The sequence below is a fragment of the Mustela nivalis genome (genome assembly GCF_964662115.1).
Source record: "Mustela nivalis genome assembly, chromosome: 10".
NCBI classification, from domain to species: domain Eukaryota; kingdom Metazoa; phylum Chordata; class Mammalia; order Carnivora; family Mustelidae; genus Mustela; species Mustela nivalis.
Window position 1 is genome coordinate 4147476 of NC_139029.1, and position 13275 is coordinate 4160750.

At 45.1% G+C, this 13275-nt stretch overlaps 1 protein-coding gene and 1 long non-coding RNA gene across 34 annotated transcripts in view; one reads left to right on the forward strand and one right to left on the reverse strand.

Moving 5' to 3' along the window:
* The window catches only part of CAMTA1 (calmodulin binding transcription activator 1), an 814199-nt gene that overhangs the window by 214308 nt on the left and 586616 nt on the right, over positions 1–13275 (forward strand). The gene's annotated exons all lie outside the window — the stretch shown is intronic.
* Positions 2819–12194, reverse strand: LOC309842157. Of its 2 annotated transcripts, XR_014299528.1 has the most exons (4): positions 12127–12194; positions 11761–11997; positions 10997–11077; positions 2819–3418 (listed from the first exon to the last, which is right to left on the reverse strand). It is a non-coding gene; the product is annotated as an uncharacterized lncRNA (long non-coding RNA). The 2 variants fall into 2 exon arrangements; XR_014299529.1 differs by having other exon boundaries at positions 11761–12194.

Below are 13275 nucleotides of genomic sequence, written 5' to 3' on the forward strand. Positions count from 1 at the left end.
TCAAGACACAGACCGTGCCCCTCTGAGACTCGTGCTCCGACTCTATTCCCAGAGGAAGGTTCGGTTAGATACAACTGGAGTGAAATGTAGCCTGTTTTCCAGGAGAACTGGAGAGGTTTGTGGGTGTCAGAAGTGAGGTGGAGATTCGGGCTCTATGCTGAGTGACTCTGCTGGGGTTTTTGCAGGTCCTGGGGAGGTGGAGCTAGATCTCCTGCCCCAAACTGGGGACAAGAAGAGGCTGCCCTATCGGTAGAAACTAGGAAGCTTCTGTCTGTCGATGCGGGGCATGGTATGCCCCACCACAAAGCCTAGGTATACAAAGAGTTTTCCTACTGGACAGAGAGATACCAAGCCTACCAGGTCTGTCGAAGTGCAGCCGGATCCTGCCCTGAGAGAGAACCAACCTAACGTGATGTTTGGTCCAGGCCTCGTGAGACCCTTGGACTTTGTCAGGTACTTCTTGAAGCTGTCCTATGGGTTTTCATTCTCAGCAGAGGGCACACACAGGACTCCTGTGGAAAGAAAGCTGGGGGACTCCCACTGTAGATAAGCTGTGGGACAGGGGTTATAAGGCAGACAAGACAAGCTCCCGCCCTGAGAGATAACCCACAGACGCCCGGAGAGGAGGACTCATGTGTCAGGAACTTTAGATAACAGGAATCTGAGGAAGATAGTAGACAAAATGCGCTTAAGATGTTTGAAGAGATGAAATAAGAAATAAAATCCACGTGACTTGACTAGGAGATAACGGGGCAATTTTTTTTTGCCTCTCTTTTTTTTTTTTTTTAAAGAATCAATGAGTTGTTCGAGATAAACATATCTAGTAAGCGAGACCAAAAAAAAAAAAAAAGCCCCCATCAAACTAACTCCTAGTAGGTGAGGCCAACAAAAGCTTATACGCATGGCTAAGGAACAGGTTAGGAGGAACGAGTGAGGAGGTCGCCCAGACTCGGGGGCAGGAAAGTCGAGATGTGGCCGTGGGTGAGGAGGTCCTGCGTGTCTCCAATGGGGTCTCAGAAGGAGAAGACAGAACGAGAGGGAGGCAGACTTGGGAGAAACACAGCCGAAGGAAGAAAAGACAGACCCAGATCCTCCTACTGAAAAGGAACACGGGGTCCCATAAAAGCCCAGATGCGCATGTGGGTAGAGCATGGCGCAAGGAGTGAGCGCCAGAGATAAGGCAAACCTTTAAACCCCCAAGAAAGCAGCTGCAGTAAAACCTCACTTATTTGGATAAATACGAAGAGGGGGAAATGCAGAACAGGGCCTGCCTTCTCGGTTTTAATACGCCTTGCTAGGAAAATGACAGGGTTTGAAAAGGTGCTTCCGCCCTCCCACACTGGCAATGGAGAGCCGGCCTCTGACAGCGGCAGGGTCCTCGCGTGTCTGCTCCGGGGGCTCCGCGAGCCGCTGTGTACCCGACGCGCCACGGATGCTGTGTCTGCTCCATGAATACCTTTCAGGGATAAGCCTTCAGATATGGGCTGTGGGCCTGGGATCCCCTTGACAGGTGCTGCTGAGAACGAAAATGTGATCTTTCCAGGGTGCTTACCTCCTATTAATAAAGGGGAAAAAAAGCAAACTAAATTAATCTCGGGAAGTAAAGTGCCATATGAATCAGCTTTCCTCACTCTGAAAATAACTTGCAAAGAATTTATAGATCCCCTAAGTTCTGCTGATTTTTTATATTGTTTACTTTCCTCTCCAAAATATCAAATAATTCACAGGTGGTGGGGATGGTGGCTAGAGGGATAATTTGCAGTGAGAAATGGACAGCAAGAGAAATTTCCTTCTAGGGGGTCAGTGCTAGGGTGACTCCCCAAGACTAATGGTGCTGGATTAATAACCCGGGTCTGCTTCAATATTCATGGCCTGTTCCCTCTGAAGGCTGGGATATTTCCCACTTTTATGTCCTGCACAAAACTGTAAAGCAAAGATGGTTTCATGGCAGCTATGTGCGTAATGAGATGCGCGAGAGCCGCTCCTGGCCATTAATCAGCGTTTGCGGGAGGCTTCTGGAAGCCTGACCTATTGCCGCAGCAGCTGATCTGAATGCAATGACTTTCCCCTGTGGGAGTGGATGCCGCAGGACCCAGAGCTGGCTCTGGAGGCCCCAGGGGGTCCTGGCCACACTGTCGCGCTGCGGGGAGGCGGGGACGTTCAGACCTTCCCCGTGCACAGGCGGAGAGCTGGGGTCTCCTCAGCAAAAGGACCGCTGGGTGTTGGAGGGAAGTGGGATGCAGCCCCCAGTTTCTGGGGTCATCTCCTCAGCCCCTCTGGCCTCAGTGTGGTGGGTGGTGGCTGAGGAGGGTGGGCACAACTGCATTCGTCAGGAATTGCGTGCGTCTCTGTGCCAGGCTCTGGGCTAGGTGCTGGGGAGACATTTAATAATTAAGACATTGCCTCTGTTGGGACATCTGGGTGGCTCAGTGGGCTAAGCATCTGCCTTTGGCTCAGGTCATGATCCTAGGGTCCCGGGATCTAGTCCCACTTTGGGCTCCTTGCTCAGCAGGGGGCCTACCTCTCCCTCTGCCTCTTTCCCCTGTTTGTACACACACACACACACACTCTCTCTCTCTGACAAATAGATAAAATCTTAAAAAAAAAAAAAAAAAAAAAAGACATTGCCTCTGCCTTCAAGGTGCTCCCCGGGGAGTGGGAAGAGCAGACACCCAAACAGATGATTGCAGCAACCCTGAGGGATGCCGCGGTGGGTGTCTGATCAAGGCCCAGAGGACCGCTGCTAACCCCCTCTGGGAGTGGAGGTAGCGGAGGGGGCTGGGGCTGGGGCTGGGGGGGCTTCCTGTCCGAGCAGGATCTGAGCCAAATCGAAGGAGTCAGTCCGGTTTGAGCAAGGGCAGGGGAGGAGGGGACCCCATGGGCGAAGGCCCAGAAGGGAGACGCGCCATCACAGCGAGGGACTGCAGGGCCGTGGTCGCAGGCGGCACATTCATGCTCCTCTTACGCTTATATTTAGGGAGGTGTGTGGGGCACAGCCGACGTGTCATTCAGGTGAATGGATTTTGGATTTTGGAGGGCAGGAGGCTGGGTGGAGAAAGGACAGCAGTTCGAGGTTTCCTGCAGCCTTGCGGCTCCTCTTGCCAGAATTCAGGTATAAGCAAACACCACACAATTGGTTTCACAAGGTTTTAGGGACCTTCACGGGTGGTTTCCTGTCATAGGGGAGGGGGCCCTTTCTCCAGCGTTTGACCCAGGACTTAAGGTTTGCATGCGGGTCAGGAGCTGTTGTCCACCTTCTCTGGCCCAGACTTCTCCTGGCCACTTCCGTAGGTCTTATCCTTGTGCTGGGGCTTTCTCTGACAGGTGACAGAGCTAGGTTTGGGGTGGATCCTTGGTCTTGGTCTTTGAGCATGCTTGGTGAAGTTTGGTGCTTCCGGAAGTTTCCAGCTTCTCGTACCTAGAGAAGGGGGTGGGGAAAAGCAGCCAAAGGGTCAGTGTGGTAGCATTTTCCTGCCCAGATCTTGGAGACAAAATAACAAACACACCCCTCCCCTTTCCTGGTTGTATTTAGGGACATGCACATGCACACACATACACACGTCACTCTAGCTGCTGGGATTCGAGATAACATCACGACTACAGCATTGAGAGGCTGCTTTGAGGCTCTGTAGCGGTGCACGGGCTACATTTAAAAACCAGCAATTAAAGTTGAAGCCTGAGGGCACCACCTTTGGGAGGCCCACTTGCCCTGGGGCAAGGGATGAGTTGAGGCTTCCTTCTCTATTTCAGGGACCTAGAGATCAATATATGCCAGGTTACAGTTTCTTTTCCATTCTTTAAATCTCAGCACTCGCTTGGGCCCATATTTTCAGTCTGCTCAGTCGGTCTGGTGTTTCTGGTGGCAGATGTGGTGACTCGTCTTTTTATTTATTCCCTTCGGCGGTAAGGCCTAGGTTAACCAGAAATACTCTTCTGCATTTTTCTTCCTGACACTTCTCTGGGTCCCAGTTTGTGGCAGAAATGAAGCTGGAGAGAGAAAGTGTGTCCTGTGGTGGGGCCGGCAGGGACACGGCCGCCAGGCGTGTCTTACTTGTGGAGCACGGATGTTCCTGCCGGGGAGTCTCTGGGTGGCAGGGCTGGGGGTCCGGGCGGACCAACAGCCAGCACTCACAGCACGAACCAGTGAGACCTGCCAACCCCGCCGAGCCCCTGGTCTTCCAGCCTAGAGCCTGTCTTAGACACGGGTGCCCCTCTAGCCAGGCTCCTGGCTGCTCTCGGAAACTCCAGCTGGAGTTCTCACACCTCTTCCTTCTTGCTCCTGTCTGGGAACCTGAGCTCCGCCCTGCAGACTGTCCTTCCTCCCAGCCTGTCTCTGGTCATCCTGACCCTTGGCCACCATGCCTGACTCCAGACTGCCTGGGACACTTGTCCATGGGCATCCCTGTGGGGCTTGCAGAGACACTCTGGTGTTGGTATTCCTTGTTTCGTGTCTCCATCCATCCCCCCAGCTTGGGGTCTGTGGTGTCCTTGTCCTTCTGCCTGTCCAGAGCATCGTGGGGCACCTGGTGTGCTCAGTGAGGGTTTGGGACGTTAGAGGTGAATGAACGTGCACTTTTATTCTTTCTGACCTGGGCCTCAAAGTGTTCTGAAGTTAGGATTTTTAATAACTTGGAAGAACCCCCAAACAAAGTAAAGACCGAATGCCCAGGTCTCGATTTCCCCCTTACTTCCTAGGTCCAGATGAGAATGCACACCCCACCCACCTTCCCCCCAAACTTCAAGAAAGGTCTCTGTCCTAAGATCTGGGGACCAGATACTAACCCGAAGCCAGGGAACTTCTCCTGAGGCCTCGAGACCTGGAGCAAACGACTGTCTGGAGCTTGATTTCTCCTTCCATAAAACGGGGAGATTTATCCACTGTGGCAATGTATGGTATACATACATTAAAGCCCATAGAACTTTTTTTATGTAAAAAATTGATGAGGACTAAAATTAATTGAATGCAGTTGGAGCTCTAAGCACCATAGATTACAGAATTGTTTATTACAGATGGTTCATTCATTCACCCGTTGAGCAAACACTTACTGGATGCTATGGGACGTGCTGTCAGGCAAATTCCGAGGACGAGAGAGAGTAAAAGGACAGCAAGTCAGGACACCGTTTCAGAGCAGTGAACGTGGGAGGTGTTATTGGTTTGGAGTCAGACAGATCCGGATCAAAACCTTGCTCCTTCATTGTCTAGCACAACTAATTTAACCTCAACCCCAGTTCCTTTGTCCATCGTCATACATGAATCACACTCAGTTTCCATAGTGGTTGTTGCATAGCAAGGCTCTCAGTTTGAGAAGACCCATAGTAGGGCTTACTACGCAGGAGCCTTTGTCACTACTCTAATCAGCATTACCACTGCTATAAAATCAAGGGCTCTAATAGTTGTCCATGTCTATTCAGTCATCTCCTGGTGATTTTGTAAACATCTAGAAACATCTTTTTGTGTAGCCTATGACTGAGTGGTCAACTTCTCTAGAGCAGGGGCGCTTGAACTTTTTGGTTTTTGGAGCCCTTCACGCTCTTAAAATGTTGTCAAGGACCCCAAAGACCTTTTGCTTCTGGGATGAGAGCTATAATATTTACTGCACCAGAAAATAAAACAGGGGCGCCTGGGTAGCACTGTCGGTTACGGAGGAGTCTGCCTTTGGCTCAGGTTACGATCTCGAGGTCCTGGGATGGAGCCCCATGTCAGGCTCTCTGCTCAGCGAGGAATCTGCTTCTTCCTCTCCCTCTGCTCCTCCCCCTGCTCATGCTCGCTCTCTCTCAAATAAATAAATAATCTTAAAAAAAGAGAATAAGACAAATTAAAATTTGTATTTTTCATTAAAAATAACAGTAATAAAGTCATTTTATGTTAATATAAATGCACATCATTTACTGAAAAGTAACTATATTTTCCAACAACAAATGAAATTTAGTGAGAAGAGTAACATTGTTTTACATTTTTACAACTTTCTTCAATGTCTAGCTTCATGGAATACTATTGAATTCACACATCTGCTTCTGCCTTCAATGTTACAATATTTGAAATGTATGAAGAAATTAAGCCTCATATACATAATTTTAAAAAGCGAGAAGTATTTTAATTGTCTTTTCAGAGAATTCTGAATATTCTTCTTGGATATTATACTGAAACTTGACAAGTAGTCCTTTTTAGAGGTTAATTGCAATGTGGAATCTGAAACAAAGTACAAAATATCACAGTGGTAAATGCAAGTTTTCCCAAATTCTCATTTTTCTGGAAAATTCCAATTTTGTCGTTGCCTGCAAGTCTGATCAATTGAAGTGAGAGTCTTACTATGTTCACTTAAAAAAAATCTGTCAGATGCGTATTTGTTGTTAATTTCCAATTTTATTCCATTTTGGTCAGAGAACATAGTTGTATGATTTGAATTCTTTAACTTTTAGATTTATCCAGACCTGTTGTATGGCTCAGAATATGATCTACCGCAATAACTGTTCTGTGTGCACTTGAAAGGAAAGTGTATTCTGTTGTTAGTCGGAATGTTCTGTAACCGTCTGGTAGGCCAGGTTGGTTGATAGTGTCATTTAGGTTTTCCACATACTGTTCTTATGTCTGCTTGATTTTCCAACTAAGGGAGGAGTGTGGAAATCTCTAAAATTGTGGATTTTTCCATTTCTGCTTGTATTTCCATCAGTTTTTGCTTCGTATATGTTAAACATCTCTTGTTTGGTGTGTATACACACATAGAAGCATACACTTACTTGTGCCTATTGGATATTTTAATTTTTTTTATTTAAAAAGCTACTATTTGAGCATAGTTGACACACAGTGTTAGAAGATATTTACAAGTGATCTAGCCAATCAGGTTTAAGATCCAAAATACATAAAGAACTTCTATGATTCAAACCACCCCCTCCAAAAAAATTTCAATTAAAAAATAGGTTGAGGACCCGAATAGCATTTTTCCAAAGAAGACATGCAGATGGCCAACAGACACATGAAAAGGTGCTTAAGCATTTATGACTGTGATGTCCTTTTGATTAAATGACTCCTTCATTATTGTGAAATGAACCTTTCTACCTCTGGGAGTGCTTTTTGTTCTGAAATCTACCTCGTGTGATAGCAGTATCACCACCTCAGATTTCTTCTGGTTAGTGGTGGCACAGTGTAGCTCCTTCTGTTAGTTTACCTTCGGTCTCTTTTTTACCTTTAAAGTGAGCACCTTGTAGACAGCATATCGTTGAATCTTGCTTTTAATAAATCTTTTTTAAAAAAATATTTTATTTATTTATTTGACAGAGAAAGAGAGAGAGATCACAAGTAGGCAGAGAGGCAGGTGGGAGGGGGGGAAGCAGGCTCCCTACTGAGCAGAGAGCCCGATGAGGGGCTCGATCCCAGGACCAAGGGATCATGACTTGAGCCGAAGGCAGAGGCTTAACCCACTGAACCACCCAGGCACCCCAGTTAAATCTTGATTTTAAAGCCAATCTTATAATCTCTGTCTTTTATTGGAAGTTTTAGCCTATTTATATTTCATGTGATTGTCAGTATGATTGGGTTTCCATTTGATTTCTATTTTTTTCCCATCTGCTGTTTGTTTCCCTTTTCTCCTTTTCTACCTTCTTTTCAATTAACTGACAAATTAAAAACATTTTTCTTAGTCCATCTTTTCTGTTTTGTTGGCTTATTAGCTCTAACTCTATTATTTCAGTGGTTATTACAGGTTTTAGTACACATGCTTAACTTATCACAGTGCATGTTCAAGCGGTATTGAACCATGGCATGTCTAGCGTAAGAAGCTTACGCCAGTCTAGTTCCATTTCTGTTCCATTCTTTCCTTATTCTTTTCACACATTTTACTTTAGATATGTTGTAAGCCCCATAATTAATTATTATTTTTGCTTTAAATAGTTAATTGTCTTTTCAATAGATTTAAGTAATCCAATAGTCTATATTTTTTTAAAAGATTATTTATTTATTTATTTGACAGAGATCACAAGTAGGCAGAGAGGCAGGCAGAGAGAGAGGAGGAAGCAGGCTCCCCGCCGAGCAGAGAGCCCGATGCGGGACTCGCTCCCAGGACCCTGGGACCATGACCTGAGCCGAAGGCAGAGGCTTTAACCCACTGAGCCACCCAGGCACCCCTCCAATAGTCTATATTTTTAAAAAGATTTATTTATTTGAGATAGAGAGAGTCTGAGCAGGGGGAGGGGTGGAGGGAGAGACTCCTCAAGCAGACTCCCTGCTGAGCATGGAGCCCAACACGGGGCTTAATCCCAGGACCCTGAGATCATGACCTGAGCTGAAATGAAGAGTTGGCCACTTAACTGACTGAACCACCCAGGGGACCCAATAGTCTTTATATTTACCCACATATTCACCTTTTTTGGTGCTCTTCATTTCCTTCTCTAGATCCAGGTTTCCATCCTGGATCTACATTTTTCCTTGTGCCTGAATGACTTCCCTTAACATTTCATGTCATGCATATTTGCTGGTCATGGATTTTTTCAGGTTTTGTAGCTCTGAGAAGAAGTCTTTGTTTCTGAAAGATCTTTTCATTGGAGGAAGAATTCTAGGTTGACAGTTTTTCCTCTCAGAACTTTATAGAAGTGCTCTATGTCTTCCGGGTATTTGGCAAGACTTTTCTCCTTTTGGCCAAGATGGAGTAGCACGAGCTGGATGTATCCTCTGTCTTGTCTTGTTTCTGGTGAGAGACCTGCAGGTCCACATGTCCTTATGTCTCTGTATACAATGTGTCTATTTTCTGTGGCTGCTTTTAGGATTTTGTCTTTGTCACTAGTTTTAATTGAGTTGATTATTATGTGCCTCGGTATCGTTTTATTTATTTATTTATTTATTTATTTATTTATTTAGTGACTGGGCTCATCAAACTTCTATCTGTGGATTTATAATTTTTATCAAATTTTGATATTTTTGTCCATATTTTTTCAAAATTTCTTCTGTCCTTTCTCCTTTGGAAACATTATGCATGCTAGATTGAAGCTGTCATTGATGCTCTGTTCATCCCCCCCCCCTTCTCTCTCTTTCATTTTGGTTAGTTTTTATTTCCATGTCTTTAAGTTCACTAATATTTTCTTTGGAGAAGTCTGATTTTCTGTGACTCCTATCCAGTAGGTTTTCTTTTCTTTTCTTTTTTTTTTTCTAATCTCATATTGCAACTTAGGTTTTCATTGCAATTTTCTTCCTTAGAAGTTTTACTTGGGTCTGTTTAAAATTTCTGTGTCTCTTCTTCTTCTTTCTTCTTCTTCGTCTTTCTCCTCCTCCTTCTTCTTTAAGAATTTATTTGAGAGAGAGCCAGACGCCATGAGATGGGGAGAGGAAGAAGCAGGCTCCCCACTGAGCAGGGAGCCTGACACTGGGCTCAGTCCCAAGACCATGGGATCATCATGACCTGAGCCAAGGGCAGAGGCTTTAGCCCCTGAGTGACCCTCCATGTCTTTTCTCTTCTTAATGTGCTCAATCTTAACTGCTGATTTTCTCATTGTGTAATTTTTAGTTTGGTTGTGGCTGATTTTTCTTTTCATTATGAGTAATATTTTCTTGCTTCTTTACAGGCTTGGAAAATTTCTGTTTGCTCCCAGACATATGAATTTCACTTTGCTGGGTAGGGTACACATTTTCATTTCTATAAATATTCGTGAGCTTTGCCCTAGAGCTTTGTTAGGTGATCCACAGCAGCCTTGAGTCTAGGGCTAATTTTTCGCTAGGACTGAGGTAAAATTCTACTAAACACTCTACCCATGCCCTAGATATTATGATGTTTTTCATTCTGGTTGGTGGGAATAGGCCCTATTATGGGATGAATCTAGTGGATGATGGTGATTGTTCACTAATTCTTTGGGATGATTTATCATATGACCTCAGACAGTTTCCTCATATACATGCATTAATCTGTATTTTCTGAAGACATGGATAGCTGTATAGCTCTGGAGTTCTCTGTGTGCCTTTCTCTGGTATTCTGCCTCTGACCTCCTCCTGTTCTGGCTTCCTTGGTCCCTAGCCATTCTCCCCAACTCAGGAGGATTGCTGGGCTCTGCCTGGGTCCCCTTCCTGTGCCACGACCTGTATGTCTATAGGCCTATACATGTGTAGAGAACCTGTAGACGTTCTCTTGTAAGCAGCTGGGCAGCCATAGGCCTCACTTTGTTTGTTTCCCATCTCTCTGGGACTGCTGTCCTTCATTGCCTGATGTCCAGTGTCTAGAAAACTGGTGTCTCCTCTGTGTTGTCTAGCTTTTTAGCTGTGTCGAGCCAGAGGATACATCCAGCTCGTGCTACTCCATCTTGGCCAGAAGGAGAAGTCTTGCCAAATACCCACATCTCAATAACCGTAATTTGTCGGTCATCCTTTCAAGTAAAAATGCTGTTCCATGGAACAAGTAGCTAGTTTAGCTACTCACACCAATCACACACACGCTTTCCCCAGGACGGCCACCTGACATACTTCAGTTGGCAGTAGAAGGCTTTGGGCCTCCTTCCGTTCTGTCACATAGGGTACTGAAAAGACATGTAACCAAAGATTGATATTTAATAAAACCAGTAATTTTTGGAAGTAAGCCAAACATTCATCAATAGATGAATAGATAAAAATGTGGGATTCACACACACACACACACACACACACACACACACACACACAGGAATATTACGCAGCCATAAAAAGGATGGGGTCTTGTCATGTGCCACAACATGGACGGAGCTGGAGGTGTGATGTTTTGTGAAAGACCATATCCATATATATGCCATCCTCCAGTCATATATGGAAATTTAGGAAACAAAACAAATAAATGAACAAGGCAAAAAAAGAGGCACACAAAAACCCAGACTCTTAAATACGGAGAACAAACTGGCGGTTACCAGAGGGGAGGCGGGTGGGGGTGGGTGGGTGGAACAGATAAAGGGGATGAAGGGTGCAGACTTCCAGCTACAGAGTCAGTCAGTCACAGAGCGGGGAAGTAGAGCATAGGCAATATAGGCAACAAGATGGAAATGAGATTACCTGGTGACGGGCAGGGATGCCACCGTGGTGAACACTGAGTCACGTAGAGGATTGTTGAATTATTACATTCTGCACCTGAAACTAGTGTAACACTGTTGTTAGTTATACTTCAGTGAAAAAGAAAAAAAGAAAACCCATCATTTTTACTGCTTCATTAAGGAATTCTTAAGTAGAGCCGGAGTGTTTCGGAAAGTGCACGGTGACGAGGAATACGATGGCTAGTACAGTTTGTTGCTGCCTCCTTAACTGGTATCAAGTCCCAAACAGTTTTCCCTGCTGTTACTTTTGCTCTAGCAGTGCAAATTGCAACACAGAGAAAAAGGCAATTAACTTCTTAGTATTATAAAAAAATCGTTTTGACCTCAAAGTCCCCTAAAGGGGTCTTGGGGATGTCCCAAGGACCCATGGACCACACTTGGAGAACTGCAATCACTTACAGACACTCTTTACCTGTGTATGGATATATGGGATATACGGACAGGAATGTTTCTTTGTAGCAGTGTTTACACTAGAACAAATTTGAATACTGTTAAGTGGGTATCAGAAGTACAACAGGTAAATGAACTGTATATTTATATAATGAATAATATGTAGCAATTAAAATGCATCAACTAAAGCTATATGTGTCTACATGTATAAAGATCAAAACAGCTGGGTAGAAAAAAGCAACACATTGCAGAAAGAGATGTGCGGTATGATGCTGTTTATATGCTGTTTATATAAGCTTAAAATGGAAAAGAATGTATATGTTTGTGGATACCTACATTTGTAGTATGGACATAGTGGCTTCCTCTTGGAGGGAGGAGGATGAGATGGGAGAGGTGACAGGAACCCTAGTTAAGTCTGTAATTTGAGTTTTCATTTCCAAAAAATAAATCTGAGAAAATCCAGCAAAATAGGAACACTTGAAAGCGTGGTTGATGGGCAGGTAGTTTTTTATGATATTCTGTAGTTTGGGGAAGGCTTCAAATTCTTCACATTCACCATCGTCTACCTTGCCGCTGAGAAATACACAAAAAGAGAAGATGCATCAGTAGATGGGAGGTTCCCAGTTCCACGGAACAGGCTCAGTGAGCACTGGCTAGAGAGCTCCCCCCGGGATTATCCTGGTGCCCGCAGCTGTCATTTACTGAGGACCGCGGGCTTGACCAAGCTTCACATTCAACTTCATGATCACCTATGAAATGGGATTATTGTCCTAATGAGACCACGCACGTTCTGAGATGTGTAACTCACCCGAGGTCACGCAGTCAGTTGTGAAGTCACAGTTAGAATCTGGGTCTGTCTGTGCTTTCCCCCCTCTACTGAAGTCTGAGATGACAGGCTTTTCATGTGAAGTTATTCTGTTTCTATGTCTCCTTCAGCTCTTCCCAACCACTTTTTTTTTTTTTTTTTTTTTTTGTAGTTCGTTAGGTTTCTACTAAGTGAGCCAGCTGGATCAATTACATTGTGTTTGTTGCTATAGCAACAATAATGGGGCAGTATTATTAGGTATTATTACTGTTCGGCGGTGTTGGGAGATTCAGCCAAGCTGAGGTCCTGCGACGTGCAGAGGGCTCTTGCCAGTGGCTGCAGCTTTCTTGTCTTTGAAGCTAACTGTGTCGTGCCTGTACTTCGTTCCGTGAGGCCTTGGAAGTCTGGGGTTGGGACTATATAGACTGCTCTTGGAAGGCTTCTTGATCAGTTTTGTGACGGGATCATTTATAGTGTTTTAGGTGATGAAACAAAAGAACCTTTTGAGGTTGTTGATAATAACATCCCACGGACACATCAAGCATTGTCTGAAGATTGATTTGAGTTAATTGAGTAGATGATGGAAAGAGATGGTCTATATACTCGTGTAGTTTTTCCCTCTTGCAGATGTCTGATGAAGAAAAACGGAGGCAGAATCCTTGAGATTACATTAATGCATCTGGGAAGAGGGGTTGAGGATTTCCAGGGTTTAAAAATAGAAGGCTGAGAGTTTTGTAGGGATGTTTACCTGCCAGCGCTCCTGCAGAAGCCAGAGAGGGTACATGCTGCAGAGAGCCGGTTAGCGTAGCTGGAGAGACTCCCGCGTGGAGGTGGGACATTACACCTTCCCCTGCTAATTAACAAGGCATTCGTTCCCTGCCAAACCCATTCTTTCCGTTCGTGCGGCTTTCTCGGCGTGTTGGGGTCTTCACACCTGTCTTCACAGCATCTGGAAGTATGGACCGTGTTTTCTTTATGTTTTAAAGAACTCAAGGCCAGCACAGCCTGGAGAAGCCATGACTCTCAAACACTGTGGGTGGAAATAT